We start from the raw sequence: 18,666 nt of genomic DNA on the forward strand, positions 1-18,666 counted from the left end.
TACATTCTCTCTTCAGGACCTCCTCCCATTTCCTATCTATGTTGTTTATACCAATAAGTACCATGACTTCTGGCTATTCACACTTCCCCTTTAGAATGCTGTTGGCCCAATCTGAGACATCTCTGACCCTGGCACCTGCGAGGCAAAATACCATCTGGGTTCTCTTTCATGTCCATAGAATCTCTTGTCTGCTCGTCTGCTTACAGAATCCTCTAACACACTACTGCACTCCTCTCTCTCCCCTTCCCTTCTGAGAACAGAGCCAGACTCAGTGCCAGACCCCCACTTGTCATCCCCCCCAACAGTATCCAAAGCTTACATATTATTGAGGGGAACAGCCACAGTGGTACTCTACATTGGCCACCTATTCCCTTTTCCCCTGCTGGCGGTCCCCCAGGTACATGAATCCTGAAACTTAGGGACTACAGTACCCCACCTATAGTTCCTTCCTCTCACCCCCTCATTCTCCTGTATGACCCAATGGTTATTGAGCTGCAGCTCCAGCTTTTTAACATGGCCTCTAAGGAGCTGCAGGCCAATGCACTCCATACAGAAATAGTTATCAGGGAGACTGTCAGTATCCCAGAGCTCCCACATCTCACACAAAGAACATACCACTAACTCCTCATCCATTCTTAACCCACTAGCTATGTATTAATAGAGAAAGAAAGAGAGAAAAAAACCTTACTATAAATTTACTGAGATCCTTTGCCTATGTTTCTCACTCAAGACTGTTGAGCCAATAATGACTGTGTTTAGTAATTTTGACCATGTTTCTGTATGTACTAATGTTCAGCACTAACATCATGTAAGTTTTGGGGGGAAGAATCTTGTGTTCGGTGGCATGATCTTTCCAGTGTAAATTTCACCAAAGGAAGCCAATTGTAGATCAATATGCAAAATTCTTCAGCAGCAGATATCCAGTCCCATTCTTGTAAAAAATGACAGTTACCATCCGCTTGCAGAACAGCCATTGTTTACAAATACTTAAAATTATTTAAAGGTCTAATCACATTACATCTACATGCATAGACTGAATGTTTAGAGATTACTTTCAAACCACATACATACACAAATGGATCTTTCCTTGCATTCTCAGGCTCTTTTTTGCCATCAAAATCAGCATGTAGTGGCCGTTTGTCAATATCAGATCCCATTTTGAGGGATGACACAGGCACGCAACACTGTCTCATAAACATCCTTTGTGGACCATGTTCCAGGTAGCATGCAAGTGTTTAGCACCCAGGACTTTATTCACTTCAGCTTTACAGTGTGCTTATTCAAACTTCTCAGAGAAGCAGTGCCTGTGAAGGTAATACTTTTATAAGGTAGTCCTTGCTGCCGTGTGCCTTCATTAAAGCCCCAAATACAACTCATGAACTGTTCCTTTGGTGGAAATCAAAGACATCTTCTCAACGCTCCAATATCAGCATCATTCCAGCCCACAACCACTGACATATGCCACACCTCATAGTTTGAGACTCCTTAAACCTTTCTCCTGATTCACCAGGAATAGCTGTATGCAGTTGAGAGCATAAATTACCTCCATAATGCAGCGTAGAACAGCAGACAAATCAGGGTTTGGGTTTTGTGCCTTTGTAGACTTTTCTGCCTTTGTAGACTTTTCCAGAGTGCAGGCTCATGTGCCCATTTCAGGGTCCCATTCTGAAAGCGTAAATATCCCTTAACAGCAAAAAACTGCATTTGCTCCTGGTTCACTTCATGGTAGACCTTTGGAGGGCATTGCATTCTTTTATAGATGGTTAGCATTGCCTCTCATCTTCCAGGGACTACACCAAAGGGTGAATTGAGAAACAAGAGTTACCCCATTCCCCAATGCTACTTACTGTGCTCAAAGATCCAAACTTGCCAACTGAATATTGCAACAATCACAGCTATACTACAACAAGGAGCACAGAGGAGACAGTAGGGCCACAAAAGTAATCTTTCAGAGTCTACGCTCCTGTGCAGTGCTCCGCAGTGTCCATAGGATTGTGATTTGCAGTTGAGTGCTTTTAATTACAGAATTTTTCCATCACATGTTCTCAACCATTGCTTACCAAAATGTGGCAAGCAGCCAAGCCTGCTGAAAAAAACAAGTTGAAAAGCCAGAATAGATCAATCCGGAGGTGTTGGAAGAAGAATATGTGGTTGAGATGTCTCTCACTCCACATGCATTATAATCAGAACTCCATGCTAGGCTTCCAATTATACAACGTTTGTTCCTACAAAAGTTCTTGACAGATCCTAACATGCATCCTTCTCTATTCATTCATTCTCAGCTCAGTGTTATATTTGGAGTAGTGTTTTTCTATAAAGTTACTTTGATTAAAATGGTTTTTCTGCCATGTACAGCCAGCTGAAGCTCCCAGTTCTGTTCTCAATCTCAGCCAGACATTATAACAAGGGCTCACTCTCAGCCAAAGACTTAATTGAGCAATGTTATCATCAGATTGAAATCTTGCAAAAAATAAGCCTCTAAATGTTACACTTCGTTGTCACAGATGCTCATCAAATGGTCCAATTATAAACATTTGCAACCAACTTGGTTTTTCAGGATTAGAACAAAATGAAATTGACGTGCCTCTCAATATAAACTGAAGAGTAATTAATGAGCTTTGCTTCATTTAAATGTTTTTGGTTGACTTCTTTAAGAAATGTGCACTGGCCTTTTGGTCATATTTGAAATTGTTGTTAAAATTTCAATGAGCTCCAGCTCACAGAATCTGTACTCCCTTTCTCCCATGGTCTACTCTCCCCACCTATCGGATTTCTTCTTCTTCAGCCCTTTATCTTTTCCACCTATCACCTCCCAGCTTCTCACTTCATGTCATTTCTGGTTTCCTCTGTCACCTTCCAGCTTGTACTTTTTCCTCTCTCTCCCTCTCCCTCCCCCCACCCCCAGGCTTCTCCCTTCTTTTCCAGTCCGATTGAAGGATCTCAGTTTGAAATGTCAACTGTTTATTACCCAGCATAGATGATGCCTGTCCTGTTGAGTTTTTCCAGCAGTTTGTATGTGTTACTCTGGATTTCCAGCATCCACAGACTCTCTTGTGTTTTGTTTCTGAACAATTACAGACCAAAGATGAAAAATTTGAAAACCATATTCCAGTCCCAGTTCTTCCACAAAATTCCTGTGAAAGGGATAAATTATTGGGATTGGACAGCAATCTGCTTCAACAGATACACACAGTAACCAAGTGTTAGGAATTTCCTGTACCTAATAAAGTGGCCACTGAGAGTATGTTAATAGTCTTCCACTGCTGTAGCCCATTCACTTCAAGGTTCAATGTGTTTTGCATTCAGAGATGCTCTTTTGCACACCACTGTTATAATGTGTGGTTATTGTTACCTTCCCATTAGCTTGAACCAGCCTGGCCATTCTCCTCTGGCCTCTCTCATTATCACTGAACTGCTGCTCACTAGAAGTTGTTTGGTTTTCCACACCATTCTCTGTAAACTCTAGAGACTGATCTGCATGAAAATCTCAGGAGATCAGCAGTTTCTGAGTTACTCAAATCACCCTGTCTTGCATCAACAATCATTCCATGGTCAAGGTCACTCAGATCACATTTCTTCTGCATTCTGCTGCTTGATCTGAACCGCAACTGAACCTCTTGACCACGTCTGCATGCTTTTTTTGCATTGAGTTGCTGCCACATGACTGGTGGATTAGATATTTGCTTTAATGAGCAGGTGTACCTAATAAAGTGGTCACTGAATGGATATCTATCTTTGTTTTCTGCGATCTATCTCTCTACAATGACTTTTGAAATGACAGACAGTTTTTTAAATAGCAAGGCATGAGAGATGTCATCTTGTAATGTTACTGTTAGACAGAGTTACATTTCCAAGGGTACCTTAATACACTGGTTTCTCACTCTTCTCATGGGGCCAGATTCTTCAATAAGTAACTCTGTCCTCTTGTTGGATTTCTGAAACAAATCTCACAATTGTCATTATATTATGGATGAGCCTCAAGCTAAGAAGTAACCATAATAATTCTTTGAATCATCTGCATTGGTTCACTATTATTCCTAAAAGCCTCTGAGAGTTAGGGTCCATTAAGGCTCCTTAAGCAAGTGAGACAATGGTAGGATGCTGCTGGCAGCAGAGTTTGCTCTCTGATACCAGACCATGGTCACAGAGTCATACAGATTGGAAAAAGGCCCTTCAGCGCAATGAGTTGACACGAGCCATTTACACTAATCCTATGTCTTATTCTCTCCATATTTCAGCTCTCAATATTCTACCACTCATTAGAAACCACTGTTACGTCTGTAGCCCCCTCCTTTGTGAGAATCGCAAGATCACTGTTGGGTTGGGTCAAGGGGCCCAGGAAATGGGAGAAGAGCTGTGCCAACTGTCTCGTTTCCCCGGCGATGTAAAGCTACGGGACATGGCCATTGTCTCTTGGAGACCAATTTGTGGATTCAGATACTATGCTACCTGAACGTCCTCAGGCAAAGTGGGCTGGTTGAGGGAGAGAGTGCACACCCCCAACCTGATTGACATCTACGACCCTGCGAGTCAGGATAAAAGAGGGTCTGTAGGAACAGTCCCTCAGACGCACCAGAAGAAACGTTAAGCGACCACGTAACAGCAGGAAGTAATCTGAAGGAGGCCACGTGCGTTCAGTTCCGTTGCTGGAATTGGTGGCTGGAACCACGGAAAACGGCTTTTAGCTAACAACGGGGAACCCACTCCCCTGACTCAATGGATTGGCATCATAAAAGACCTGGGCAAGTTTAAACCGCCTTGCTCTTAAACCCAAAAACGCTGCAGCTTGAACGAACTAACGGTGACTGCTATCTTTCCATCGGACAATACATTACTCCCTAGACAACGATACAGCTATTTCTTATCGGTGATTATTATACCTGCGCTTTAGATTTAGTATTGATGATGTATATTATCTGTATGTTTGCATTAATCTTATTTTTGTGCTCTTTATCAATAAATACTTTTTTTATTAGTTTTTTTATACATTTTCTACATAACTACAGACAAAAAAACCCCAGATCAAAATGAAGAACATTGATACAGTGCAAAAATAAACATACAATAACAATATGATACAAAGAAAGATAATTGAAAAAGCACCCAAATTGAAGAGAAGTAAAATTAGTATCATCCCCAAGCCCCGCAACACAAAAAAAACTCCAGACCAACCACAACACAATATAGAGAATATAAATCAGGACAATCAAACCCCCAAAGCTGTAAATACACTTAGCAACAGAAGATGTTAATGCCTACTACCAAAAGAAAAAGGAGCTGAGAGCAAGGGACCGAAAAAAAACCTTAGTTAAGAGGAAGGTTATGAAAGTACTTAATAAAAGGTCCCCAGACTTTATGGAACATTAAATCCAAATTAAGAACTGAATAATGAATTTTTTCAAGGTCTAAGGAGGCCATAATATTGTTAAGCTATTGAGCATGCGTTGGCGGGGCAACATCTCTCCATCTAAGGAGGATTAAAAGTCTAGCCAGGAGAGAGGCAAAAGATAATATTTGACACTTAGTCGAACTCAGACGTAAATCTGTCTCACCTCAGAAACCAAACAAAGCAATTAAAGGGTTAGGTTCTAGGTGGTGATTCAGAATATATGATAACGTTATGAAGACATCTTTCCAAAATTTCTCCAAGCTAGGACAAAACCAGTACATATGAATGAGAGAGGCCTCGCCCCTTTTGCATTTATCACAAAGCAGAACTAATGTTAGGGTAAAATCGAGATAATTTAGATTTAGACATATGGGCTCTATGAACAATCTTAAATTGTAAAAGGCAATGGCGAGCACAAAGAGAGGTTGAATTAACTGATTTGAGAATTGAGTCCCAAGTCTCATCAGATAAGGAGGTATTTAAATCCTGCTCCCATGCCATTTTAATTTTATCCACAGGGGCACATCATAAGGCTGCTAATTTATCTCGAATAAATTATGTTAAACCTTTACCTAGTGGATTAATGGAAAGAAATAAATCCATAACATTTTTCTCAAGCATTTCAGGGAAGTTAGGAATTAAAGGAACAATAAAGTGTCTAATTTGGAGATATCTAAAAAAATGAGCATTGGGCAGAATGAACTTAGCAGAGAGCTGTTGAAAAGAAGCGAAGCGATTATCAATAAAAATATCTTCAAAATGTCTAATGCCCTTCCTGTACCAATCATGGAATGCTGAGTCATATGTAGTAGATAAAAAAAGGTGATTATGTAAGATAGGGCTAGAAACGGAAAAACTACGGAAAAATTTCCTAAACTGAGCCCATATATGCTAAGTGTGTCTAACAAGAGGATTAACTATTAATCTCGACAAACTACTAGGGAGTACAGAGCCAAGAAGTGCAGAGATAGATAATTCTTTAGTAGAGCTCAACTCCATTGCCACCCAATTAGGGCATTCGGGTTGGCCATGGAAAAAAGACCAAAAGGTAGCACAACGTATATTGGCTGCCCAATAATATAAACGAAAGTTAGGTAAAGCCATGCCACCCTCTTTTTTAGGTTTTTGGAGATAGACTTTATTAATTCTAGAGTGCTTACTCTTCCACAGATATGACAAAATAATAGAGTCTAAGGAATCAAAAAAAGATTTAGGAATAAAAATTGGGATTGATTGAAATAAATATAAAAGTTTAGGGAGAACATATATTTTAACAACATTAATATGACCTACCAAAGACATAGATAGAGGTGATCATTGTAACAGACTCTGTTTTATAGTATATGAAAGATTGGCAAAATTTTCAGCAAAGAGATCTTTAAACTTCCTTGTGACTGTCATCCCAAGATAAGTAAATTGATTATGAACTACTTTAAAAGGGAGATCACGAAATGTTAATTCTTGTGCTTCTTTATTAATTGTGAAAAGTTTGCTCTTATGTAAATTAAGTTTATAGCCAGAGAACTGGCTAAACTGATCAAGAAGTGAAAACATTGGAGGTAAGGATGTAGATGGATTTGAAAGAAAAAGTAATAAGTCATCAGCATAAAGAGAAACTTTATGCTCAACACCCCCTCTCCAAATCCCGGTCAATTCAGGACAATTTCGAAATGCTGTCGCCAAAGGTTCTATAACCAAATCAAAGAGAAAGGGACTTAAAGGGCATCCCTGACGGGTGCCACATTTGAGGTTAAATAACTGGAATTTCTGAAAATTAGTTAAAACAGAGGCAGTAGGACACAAATACAGCAATTTGATCCAAGAGATAAAACTTTGACTGAAGTCAAATTTTTCTAAAACTGCAAAAAGGTAGTTCCATTCTATACGATCAAATGCTTTCTCCGCATCGAGGGAAATAACACATTCAGGAATCCCAGTTGGAGGTGAATATAAAATGTTAAACGCCGAATGTTAAAAAAAGGAAGACAGTTTTTAATAAAACCAGTTTGGTCATCAGAAATAATAGAGGGAAAAATAGTTTCTAATCTATAAGCCAAAACGTTAGCCAAGATTTTAACATCAACATTAAGCAAAGAAATCGGCCCATACGAGGAACACTCTATTGGGTCTTTACCCTTTTTTAATAAAAGAATAATAGATGCGTCATTAAAAGAGGGTGGCAATTTGCCGTAATTAAACAAGTCAGATAATACTGAGAGTAACTGAGGAGCAAGAAGTGAAGAGGATGATTTATAAAATGCTACGGGGAACCCATCAGGCCCAGGAGATTTCCCTGAGGACAATGCAGAAATTGCAAAAGGTATTTCTTCTGATGATAAAGGCGCATTAAGTTTGGCTTTAAAATCAGATCAAAGCGAAGGAATATTCAGATTATTTAAAAAATGATCAACAGAGATATTGTCATTCAAAGATTCAGAGGAATAGTCGAGAATAGAAATTTTTAAATGCGTCATTAATTTCTAAGTGATCCGATGTAAAGTCTCTGTTCTCCTTCCGGATCTTTGTAATACATTGTTTGGCTTTGGAACGCCTCAGCTGATTGGCTAGAAATTTAACAGATTTGTCACCATGAATGTAAAAGCGACTCTTACTTTCAAGAAGTTGGCATTCGACAGGTTGAGTAGACAGAAGATTAAATTTAGTTTGTTCTACACACTTCTTGTATAGTTCAGGATTCTTAGTTTGAGCATACAGTTGATCCAATTCTTTAATCTGATTAATGAGGTCTAATCGATCTGCACAGGACTTTCTATTAAGATTTGCTGTATAGGAGATTATTTGACCCCTCAAATATGCTTTCATGGCATCCCAGAGAATCTGGGATGACACTTCAGGTGATGTATTGGTGTTAAAATAAAAGGTTATCTGATCCTTAATAAATTTTAGAAAATCATCATCTGATAATAAAGTCAAATCAAACAGCCAGTGTTTATTCCTCTGAGGGAGACCAGGAAAGTTTAAAGACAGAGTAATTGGGGCATGGTCAGAAATCAGTATACTCTGATAATCACAAGAATAGACAAATGGAATGAGTTGGTTATCGAGTAAGAAGTAGTCAATTCTAGTAAAGGTATGGTGAGCATGTGAAAAAAAAGAATAATCTCTCTCAGTAGGATGAAGGAAACGCCATATATCAGAGATACCATAATTAGAAAGAAACGATTGGATAGCTAAGGCAGATTTAGTAGGTGGTCTAGTAACAGAGGATGATCGATCCAAATTAGGATCTAATCAACAATTGAAGTCACCACCCAGTATAAGAGAGTATGAGTTTATGTCTGGTAGTGAGGAAAAAAAACGTTCAAAAAAATTAACATCATCAAAATTGGGGGCATACAGGTTTGCTAGTACAACTTTAGTATTATATAGTTTACCAGAAACAATAATAAAATGGCCATTTGTATCAGATATCTTATTATGTTCAAAAGGAATATTTGAGTTAATAAGGATGGAGACCCCCCCCCCTAACTTTGGCGGCGGAGGATGAATGAAAATGCTGACCCGCCCACTTTGACAAAAGCCGGGAGTTATCAAAACAACAAATATGAGTTTCTTGAAGGATAGCAATGTTAGCTTTGAGTTGTTTAATATGTGAGAATACCTTCCTTCTTTTAACAGGATGATTCAATCCCTTTACATTCCAGCTCACAAATTTAAGTGAATTAACCATTATCAATTGTTAATGCATAGAAGGCAGCAGGCATATAAAAAGTCAAGCAGTACAATAACAGTCTGGGAGCAAAAATGTAAACATAGATTCGTAGAATCAAAACATAAACATGTCCTGAGTAACAAAGGAAAGCAAAAGAAACAGTGAGTGGTATTAGAACTGGAGAACCCACCACACCCTCGAAACCCAAAACTAGACGGCTACCAAAAAAAAGCAGCTAGCTCTACCAAAAAAATTAACCCAAATATGACTTCCAGTTCTGTGTCATTAACAACAGTTCTGTATAAATACTATAGCAAATGGTAACTAGTTTATGCACTAGAAAACATTATTACAAATAGGAACAACTTCAGCAGAAGTATAAAACTTAATACAAAGAAAATCAGAAGCAAACCAAAACTAACCTACCCGTGAAAAATTATAGAAGATTAAAAGAAGAGAAAAAAAAGGGGAGGGAGAAAAGGGGGAAATTATAGATTCGAGGACAGTACTTATCGACCATTTACAGAAAAAAAAGCAAAACTTAAACTGTGAATCAACCAACAGGGAGGCCTTCAATAAAAACTCCAAACCATCAATAAATACTTAAAAAATAGTACCATCAGACTTCAACAGACCTCTCTATCTTTGCTGGAAAGTGATCCAGTTACGAGATTTCGTAACACCACTTACAGTGGTGAATTAACCTACTAACTTGGAGGAAACTGGAGCACTTGGGGAAACACATGCAGTCACAAGAAAAACACATGCTATCTGAAATGACAGTACCAGAAGTCATTATTAAGTCTGGGCTGTGGGTTGAGGGGTTGTGCCACTGTGTGGGTTCAAAGCATGATCCCTTTGACCACACTCATACAGCATCTGCAGATGATCCCATGAAACTTACCCCAGGAAGGGATGTTCATCACACAGTGGGATTTCGCCTGGGAGAACTGGAGCTTTATGTATCTGGAGCACATGACAACAGGATGTAAGTTGCATCCTTTGAAATTGGTACTTGGCTTGGGTTGTGCCATGACAGCTGCAGAAACACTTTTTGCAGTCCCCTCACTTTCTCTCAATGATGAAAAACATGAGCAGTATCTCTAGACAATTAAATGAAATGGCTTCACTCACAATCAGCTGCAAAATGATTGACATAAATGGAATAAAGAAGGGAAATTACTAAATTAATGAATCATAATCTCCATATCAGAAATGCCTCTTCAATTTTGTGTATTTCCATGTAAGCCTGGAACCATCACTGTGATGTGTTGTGCTGTCCAATGGCTGCTGCTGTCTGTTCTTGCTTCTCACAATTTGATGAGCATACAGGATGCAACCAATGAATTCTGCCTTTTAATGGATCAGCTTCAGACTGCAAGATACTAACTAAACAACCAGTTTGTCTACAGTCTGGCAAAGGAGTGCTTGAGACATAGGGATCCTGATATTCCAAGAGAGGAGGTTACCAACACGACTCTCAGAGTTCTGTGCAGACAAAGATGCACCCGTCTGGTGTCGCACACATTTCATGATGGTTGTCATAGCTTTCAGAACCCTTTGAAGATTAGCATGTGGACTTTGTAGTATGGCTCTCTGTTCCTGATAATGTCCTGCAGATCTGTAATCTGCTATCCCTGAGGATCTGCCCTGGGAAATCATGTTTAGAGTTAACGAGTTCTGGAGGACTAAGACCTTGCTTCAATAGGGCAGACACTTGCTCCTTCAGTTGCTGTTTCCTTGCCTATACTGTTCACCTGGCACAGAACAGTGTATCTCTTCTAAGGTGGTTGAGTGGTACCCTTGGCTCAACACCTCCTGGGACATATGGTCATGAAGTCCTCCATGTTCCTTGTCAATTGGATAGGTTAGGCACAGCTCCAATCATTCTAGAAGACCTACTCAAGAATCTTTTCATAAATGCTTCCTATCTTGGAGCTCATCTATACTCTCCTCATCTGTACTTCTTATTGGTCTCACCTCCAGTGGAGGCAAATCAGTATCTACACTTTTCTTCCTGAATGACTACAGCCCAACAGTGCCAGGTCTCACTTTGAATAAAGTGTCCTCTTCCAGTGTAGTCTTTTACCACTTGCTGTTTGCATCTGAGCTTGTGTTCTGTGCAGAAGTGCACATCGATGCAGTGGAGCTCTCTGCTTTGATACCAGCTGGTATCACCACCTCCATTCTTCAGGTAACATGTGTGCTGCCTGTAGGGCAGTTGCCCTTGGATCAGAGCTCTTTGCGTCCAAGTGGAAACACTGACAGGAGTATACAGTACATTAGATAGACTCGCCTGGCATTCATTGGAAATGTTATATATCTCACCAGGCATGACTTAGCTCTGTGCTATGAATGCTTACACTCCACTGCAAATATTCATCTATGATTACTTTTGAAAGGCTCATATTTTAAAAAGATGAGCTTATGCTGAAATTAGAGACACAGTCTAGCTGCAAACTCTGGACACTTTTAAAAGAGTCAAAACATCTTAGTGATATTTTAGTCCCATGAAGGTAAAAGAATATGAGTTCATACCTGCTTACAAACTTCAACTACACCATATGAATGCAACCTTTTCACAGTATTATGGCGTATTATGCTGAATGAGCCTTGCAGGGTGTGCCACAGGTAACTCCAGACTTCGCTTCCTTATGGGGATTGGATATGAATTTTAGCTCAGCCCATACTGGTGTCTGTTGTGAATATGTTTATGTTGGATTGCATGTATAAGACCATAAGACAATAAGATATAGGAGTAGAATTAGGCCATTTAGCTCATTGGGTCTGCTTCACCATTCCATCATGGCTGATCCCAGATTTCACTCAACCCTATACACCTGCCTCCTGGCCATATCCTTTGATGCCCTGACTGATCAGGAAACAATCAATTTCCGCCTTAAATGTACCCACAGACTTGGCCTCGATTGCTGTCTGTGGCAGAGCATTCCACAGATTTACCACTCTCTGGCTAAAAAATTCCTCCTAACCTCTGTTCTAATAGGTTGCCCCTCAATTTTGAGGTTGTGTCTTCTAGTTCTGGATACCCCACTATAGGAAATGTAAAGGCAAGTGTTGATCTGAGATCTGGAAGTGTGTTACGATCCGTTTGATAAGGCACACTAGATTTTAAGGAAGATCCTGATTTATGGACTTGGATTAGCCTTTGGCTCTGCCCAAGTACAGATGAGTAATATGTAAGCCTTAATTCATTGTTCAAAGTGGCTAATGTACTGATTCGATTTTCCACTCATGTCAGAGAGCTTCATACATTAAGAGAGCCTAGTAATGAACCCTGTTTGCTGTAGTGCACTTCCTGCAGGTAAGGAATCCTGTCCCAAAGACTGAGGTTGTACAAAGGTGAAAAGGAATAAAGCCCAGCAGGTCACAATCACCTTCCCCTGATATCTGGGTCCCAACCTCACTCTCAACCATGCCAAATACTCTCGAGACTGCAAACCTGCCAGATCCTCAGTCAGCCCAAAACACAATATCAAAATGTAAATTACAGGCTCCAATAAAACACCAATTAATAATAGAAGTATATTTAAAAGAAAAAGTTTTGTGAACTGTCTGCAGGACGTCACCATTTGTTGCATTGGTCGCTGGCACCATCTTGTTCTTTTATGATTTAATTTCAGTAAAATACAGATGTTGGTGTCAAAGCCATTTTATTTTCCATAATGCATGGAATAGGGCTGCCAACTGGTGCATGTAATGGTGAAAACATCTCTGTTGCTGCTGTGGTGGAGTTTGGAGTTGTTACTATTTTTATTGGTTCTGTAGTGGATAAGTTAGCGACTTAGCCACACATGAAAATCTCTGTCTCAGTATTTCAACTGTTATTTTGATACTTCAAGTAATGCAAAGCAGCTTTATGCTTCATTCTAGGTTAAAAGCATGAATTCAAATTATCACCAAAGCTTAGTACTTTAAAGCCAAAATTGTGAGTTCAAACTTAGTATGTAGTTCCACACCCTAAGGAACTTCTACTGAACACCAAGCTAAAGACATTGCATTTTAAAGATACACTTTTGACCTATGCAATTTTATTCTTAAAATTATTTTTGCATTCTGGCTGAGTAGGTAACAAAAATTATGAAAAATACTTAAGACATTTCAAATTGAGATCTCATTTAATGGAGGAGCTTGGCATTTATGATGAATTTTTATGGAAAAACAGAGGAAACAGATTACTTCCAGTGATTGAGGGCCCCAGTGACATAAAGAGGGTAAAGAAGTAGACAAGAAATTGCATCTGGTTTAGGCCAATAAAAATTGCAGAGAGATTTATGGGACACTGGAATTAACTACAATAGTAAATATTTGATGTAAAGGTCTTGTCAACAATGAGCAATTGGTCAATTAATTGTGAAGGGAAGTATAAATAAAGGCATCTGCACAAGGTATTATGTCATAACTCTAGAGGAATATAAACTTTAAAAGGAAGGGTCTTTTCCCATCTCACACTTACCATGAAGAGAAAATGACCTTAAACATTAATGTCTCCTGCAATGGAAGTCAGGACATTCATTTAAACCCATAATTCCTGGGTATGTTTCCATCAAATTCAATTGAAAAACAATGGTCTGCTGAACATAAGACAAAAGCTCAACTCAATATCTATAGTCTAACTGCACCAAGATCAGAATGGACGTCTGAAAAATGAAAGTCTTTATTTCCATGACGTGTGGCTTCATTGATCCTTTTACCCTCTTTTCCCTGTTTCCCTTTTTGCAGATCCTGTCTGAGTGTTTCCAGCAATTTTTGGGTTTACTTTATATAAAGAATTGGGTTTGTGAAGCCCAATCATATTAACATAAAGTAACAGAGAGAGAATGTTATAACTCCACCTATCTAGGATTGAACCTGTACTCAGGAAGTACAAGAACAGAGTGGTAATATCTTAGTACACACCATATTAGCCAAGGAGTTTATTTGTAACAGTTTATTACTAACTATTAAAACAGCAAATATTTTATTTCTGTTAAGGGCTCACTATAAAAATAAAAGCCTAATGTAATATGAATGCATATTTTCCTCTGAGTACTTGATCACTGAAAAACCTAATCATTTACATTTCAGAAATGTCCTAAATATCTCGAAATGAACCATATAAAGTTTAATATCCTTTATATCATGAGTATCAGAATATCCATTTTATGTAAACACGAGAGTTTGTGCACATGCTGGAAATCCAGAGCAACACACTCAAGATGCTGGAGGAACTCAGCAGGCCAGGCAGCATCTATGGAAATGAATAGACAGTCAACATTTCAGGCTGAGACCCTTCTTCAGGACTAAGAAGGAAAGGGAAAATGCCAGAATAAAAAGTTGGGGTAAGGGATGGAGGCTAGCTGGAAGGTGATAGGTGAAGCCAGGTGTGTGGGAAAGGTAAAGGACTGGACAAGAATGATCCTGAAAGGAGAGGAGAGTGGACCATAGGAGAAAGGGAAGGAGAAGGGGACCCAGGAAGAAATAATAGGTAGGTGAGAAGAGTTAAAAGGTCAGAGTGAGGATTAGAAGAAGTGGGTAGGGGAAGAAATTTGTTTACCAGAAGGAGAGATCAACATTCATGCCATCAGGTTAGAATACAATATGGCATATGGAATACAAGGTGTTGTTCCTTCACCTTGAGGGTGGCCTCATCTTGGCACAAGAAGAGGCCACGGACTGATGTGTCAGAACAGAAATGGGATTTAGAATGAAAATATTTGGCCACTGTGAAGTCCTGGCTGTGGTGGATGGAGCAGAGGTGGTCAATGAAGTGGTCCCCCAATTTACAACATATCTCACCATTGTAGAGGAGGCTGCATTGGGAACACTGGACACAGCTGGTGGTAGTTTTAATAAACTCTGAGATGTGAAGTAGAAATTGGAATGTGGGCAGAAATGTGAGTGTGGAGAGGTTTATATATTATTAATGTAAACATGTGCTGGAAGGCAAGCTAAAGGTATGACTATGATATCACCAGACAGCCAAGAGATACCAACTCCTGAAGACTGGATAACATCAGGTGTAGCAATTATTGTAGCTGAGAAGGTGATGACATTTTTATGACTGCAGCGTATTTTCAGGTGAAGTGTTATCTCACCTGTAAGGACAGTTATCACCCTGAATGGAGGTGAGTGAGGAGGTGATGGGCAGGTGTAGTACTTAGGTCACTTGCAGGGATAAGTGCAAGGAGATTATTGGAGAGAAATGAATGGAGAAGGGAATTGAGGAGGGAGCGATCCCTGCAGAAAGTGGGGGGTGGGGGGTAGGTGAAGATATATTTAGTGCTAGGATCCCTTTAGAGATGGCAGACATTGTGGAAGATAATGCATTGGATGCTGATGTGGTGGCAGGTAAAGACAAGAGGAGCTCTATCAATGTTAAGGTGGCAGGAAGATGGGGTGAGTGCAGATTTTCAGGAAATGGAGGGGATGTGGGTGAGGGCAGAATCAATGGTGGAGGAAGGGAAATCCCATTATTTGAAGAATGAGAACATCTGCATCCTGGGATCAGATGTGGTGGAGGTGAAGAAACTGAGAAAAAGGAATAGCATTTTCGCAGGAGATAGTTTGATAAGCGGTATAGTCAAGATAACTGTGTGAATCAGTAGGTTTATAAAAAATGGTGGTTGACACTTTGTCCCCAGAGATGGAAACAGAGGGATTGAGAAAGGAGAGGGAGGTGTCGGAGATGGACCAAATGAATTTAAGGGCAGGTTGGAAGTTAGAAGCAAAGTTGATAAAGTTCACAATCTCAGCATGGGTGCATGAAGCAGTGCCAATGCATTCATCAATGTAGCAAAGGAAGAGTTGGGGAATATTACTGGGGAAGGCTTTGAACATGGACTGTTCTATGTAGCTAACAAAGAGGCAGGCATAGCTGGGCCCCATGCAAGTACCCAGAGCTACCAAAAGTTTGGAGAAAGTGGGAAGATCCAAAGGAAAAATTGCTCAGGGTAAGGACCATATCTGCCAGAAGAAGGAGGGTGGTGGGGGAGGAGAATTGGTTGGTTCTTTTGTCAAGAAAGAAGTGAAGAACTTTGAGGCCTTCTTGATGGGGATAGAAGTATACAGGGACTGAATGTCTATTTTATGTATGTTCAACAACAAAGAGTGAGATGGCTTAACAATTGATTTATTCTTATTGGTGATGATTGCAAGCAGAATATCAGTCAAGAACCTAAGATCATGAATACATTGTTGAACAACACATGGGACACTGATGTCTTAAAGAGTGAGAAAAGTTATTTCTTAAATAAGTGAGAGCATCGCTTATGCCTTGGTCAGAATCTTCCAAATTTGTCTTAACTCAGGAGACATCTTTGACTAGAAATGTGTTAATGTCACTTAGTTCTGGAAAAGCGAATCCAGGAAATTATCAACATATTAGCCAAGCATCTGTTGTCAGGAAATTTAGTATATAGTAATAAGCAAATTAATTATCCTATTAAAAACTTATATGATGCATTCTGTCATTTTAAGCTTTTATTGTGGGTTATTATTTTGCATTTGTTGAACCAAAGATTCCTAGCTTTCAAATCAAATATTTTAATAACATCTCAACTTTAATATCAAATCGCAAACTGACAGTATTTTTCCATTTCTTATACCAATTATGTTGTGGTCAATTTGGAATAAGATTCATTAGTTAATGCTACAATTGGATCAGAATATTAAGTTTCTTTTATTTGGCAATGATTGCAAATACTAAGGGTGGCATGGTAGCATAATGCTTTACATCATCAGCTGTAATATCGAGATTCAATTCCAGTTGCTGCCTGCAAGGAGTTTTACATTTTCCCCATGACCACATGGATTTCCTCCCACATTCTAAACACATGTGAGTTAGGTTTAGGTTTGTGTGTTTTGAGTTAGGTTTACTAAGTTGTGGGCATGATGGTGCCAGGAGCATGGCAATGTTTGTGGGCTTGGACCCAGCACATCCACAACACAACAATGCATTTTACTGTATGTTTCAATGTTACCAAATAAAGATAATCTTAAAAAAAATTAAAACTGCACAGTGGCTCAATTTAGCCATTTTCTAGATATTAGCTTTTTAATAGTCCAGTAGTGAAGTGGAGGCAACCAATGGAGAAGGTGTTGAATCACTGGCAGCTTTGCCATATTTGTTTTAAACTATGTTTATTCAAACATGATAATACCTTCGGTATCATTACTTGAACAGGCTTAATAATTTACATTCTTATGGCTCCTGTCTTAAACTTCCAGCTTTCAAAAGAACCCTATTATATATTTTCAAAAATAACCCGCAGAATCAAATAGTACTGCGCTCAACATTAATCTTTTATACAAGAAACGTACCAAACTTCCATCATCAGTCATAATTTATGTCAATACACAAAGGAGTATCCTTTGTAACAACATAAAGTATTAGGAAAACAGGAATTTAAAATTCATAGAAAGTACTGATTCTGTATTATTTGCATTCAAAATGGATGCTATTTTTGGTCATATTGACTTTGCTTGATCATTTACTACCAAGACCTTTGTAGTATTTAAATGAAAGAGAACCATTGGAAAAGGTTGTGAGTAGATTTGGATTCTACCCAATGCTGTCATCTGAACCTAGTGTTAAAATCTAAGCTTACTAACAGTCATTTCTGAGGCATCCGAAGAACAGACAAAAGAATAAAAAAGTTAGCAAAAGATCTTACAGTTATATAGCTTCAGCCTGAAAAGGTATGCCAACTAAATACTTTTGAAGTGTATCACTGTTACAAATGCTGTAGGCAATTTGCACACACAGCAAGATTCTATAAACAGGAGTGAGGTAGAGATAAGTGACCAGATAATCTGTTTTAACGATATCAGTTGTGGGACAAATGTTGATTAGGACACCAGTAAGAATTCTGTGCCAATGGATATTTAAAATTTCCTCCAAGAACACAGTCTCAGAATTAAGGGAATTAAACTTGTTATTTTTTCTTCTGTAAACTGCTATTTGACAGATCAATCGTTTACTCTTTCAGTGCTGCATTAAAGTGTCAGCCAAGATTACACACACAGGTCTCCAGGAGAACAATTGAATCCACAACCTTCTGACACAGACAAAAGAATGGCACTTACTGAGCCATGAGTGACATCAGGCACATTAAATTAATAGTCAGGTTCCCTGCTTCCCCCACAGAGAAAATCTCCCACTTCAAGCTCTTCATCAACGGATTCTAAGATCCTTTGGATAAAATGCAGGAATTGTGAATTTCAGGGAGAAAGATGAACAGACAGAATAATAAAACCAACATTATAGTAGTTAAATAACACATTGCTGTAAAACCACAGAGTTAGAACCAAAGCTTTGGGCAGCTGGCTGATCTATGTGTAACCTGAAAGCTGAAGTCTGATCCCAGATCCTTAGCCAGAGGATACTCACTTCATTGTAGAAAGGTTTAATAGTTCATAAAATTACTGCTCTATTTTGTTACTGTCTACCTTTTGCTTTATTTTTTCTTCACATTTTTTGCTCCATTATCTGTTTTGGATTTCCAGTTGTAGTTGCCAGATTCTTTCTTTCTGCCCTGTCCCAAACAATTTTACTTCCCAGAGAGAGGGGTGGAGGGCACGATGTGGGCCTATAGGGCTGAATTGT

Source organism: Hypanus sabinus, chromosome 3 (genome assembly GCF_030144855.1).
Source record: "Hypanus sabinus isolate sHypSab1 chromosome 3, sHypSab1.hap1, whole genome shotgun sequence".
NCBI classification, from domain to species: domain Eukaryota; kingdom Metazoa; phylum Chordata; class Chondrichthyes; order Myliobatiformes; family Dasyatidae; genus Hypanus; species Hypanus sabinus.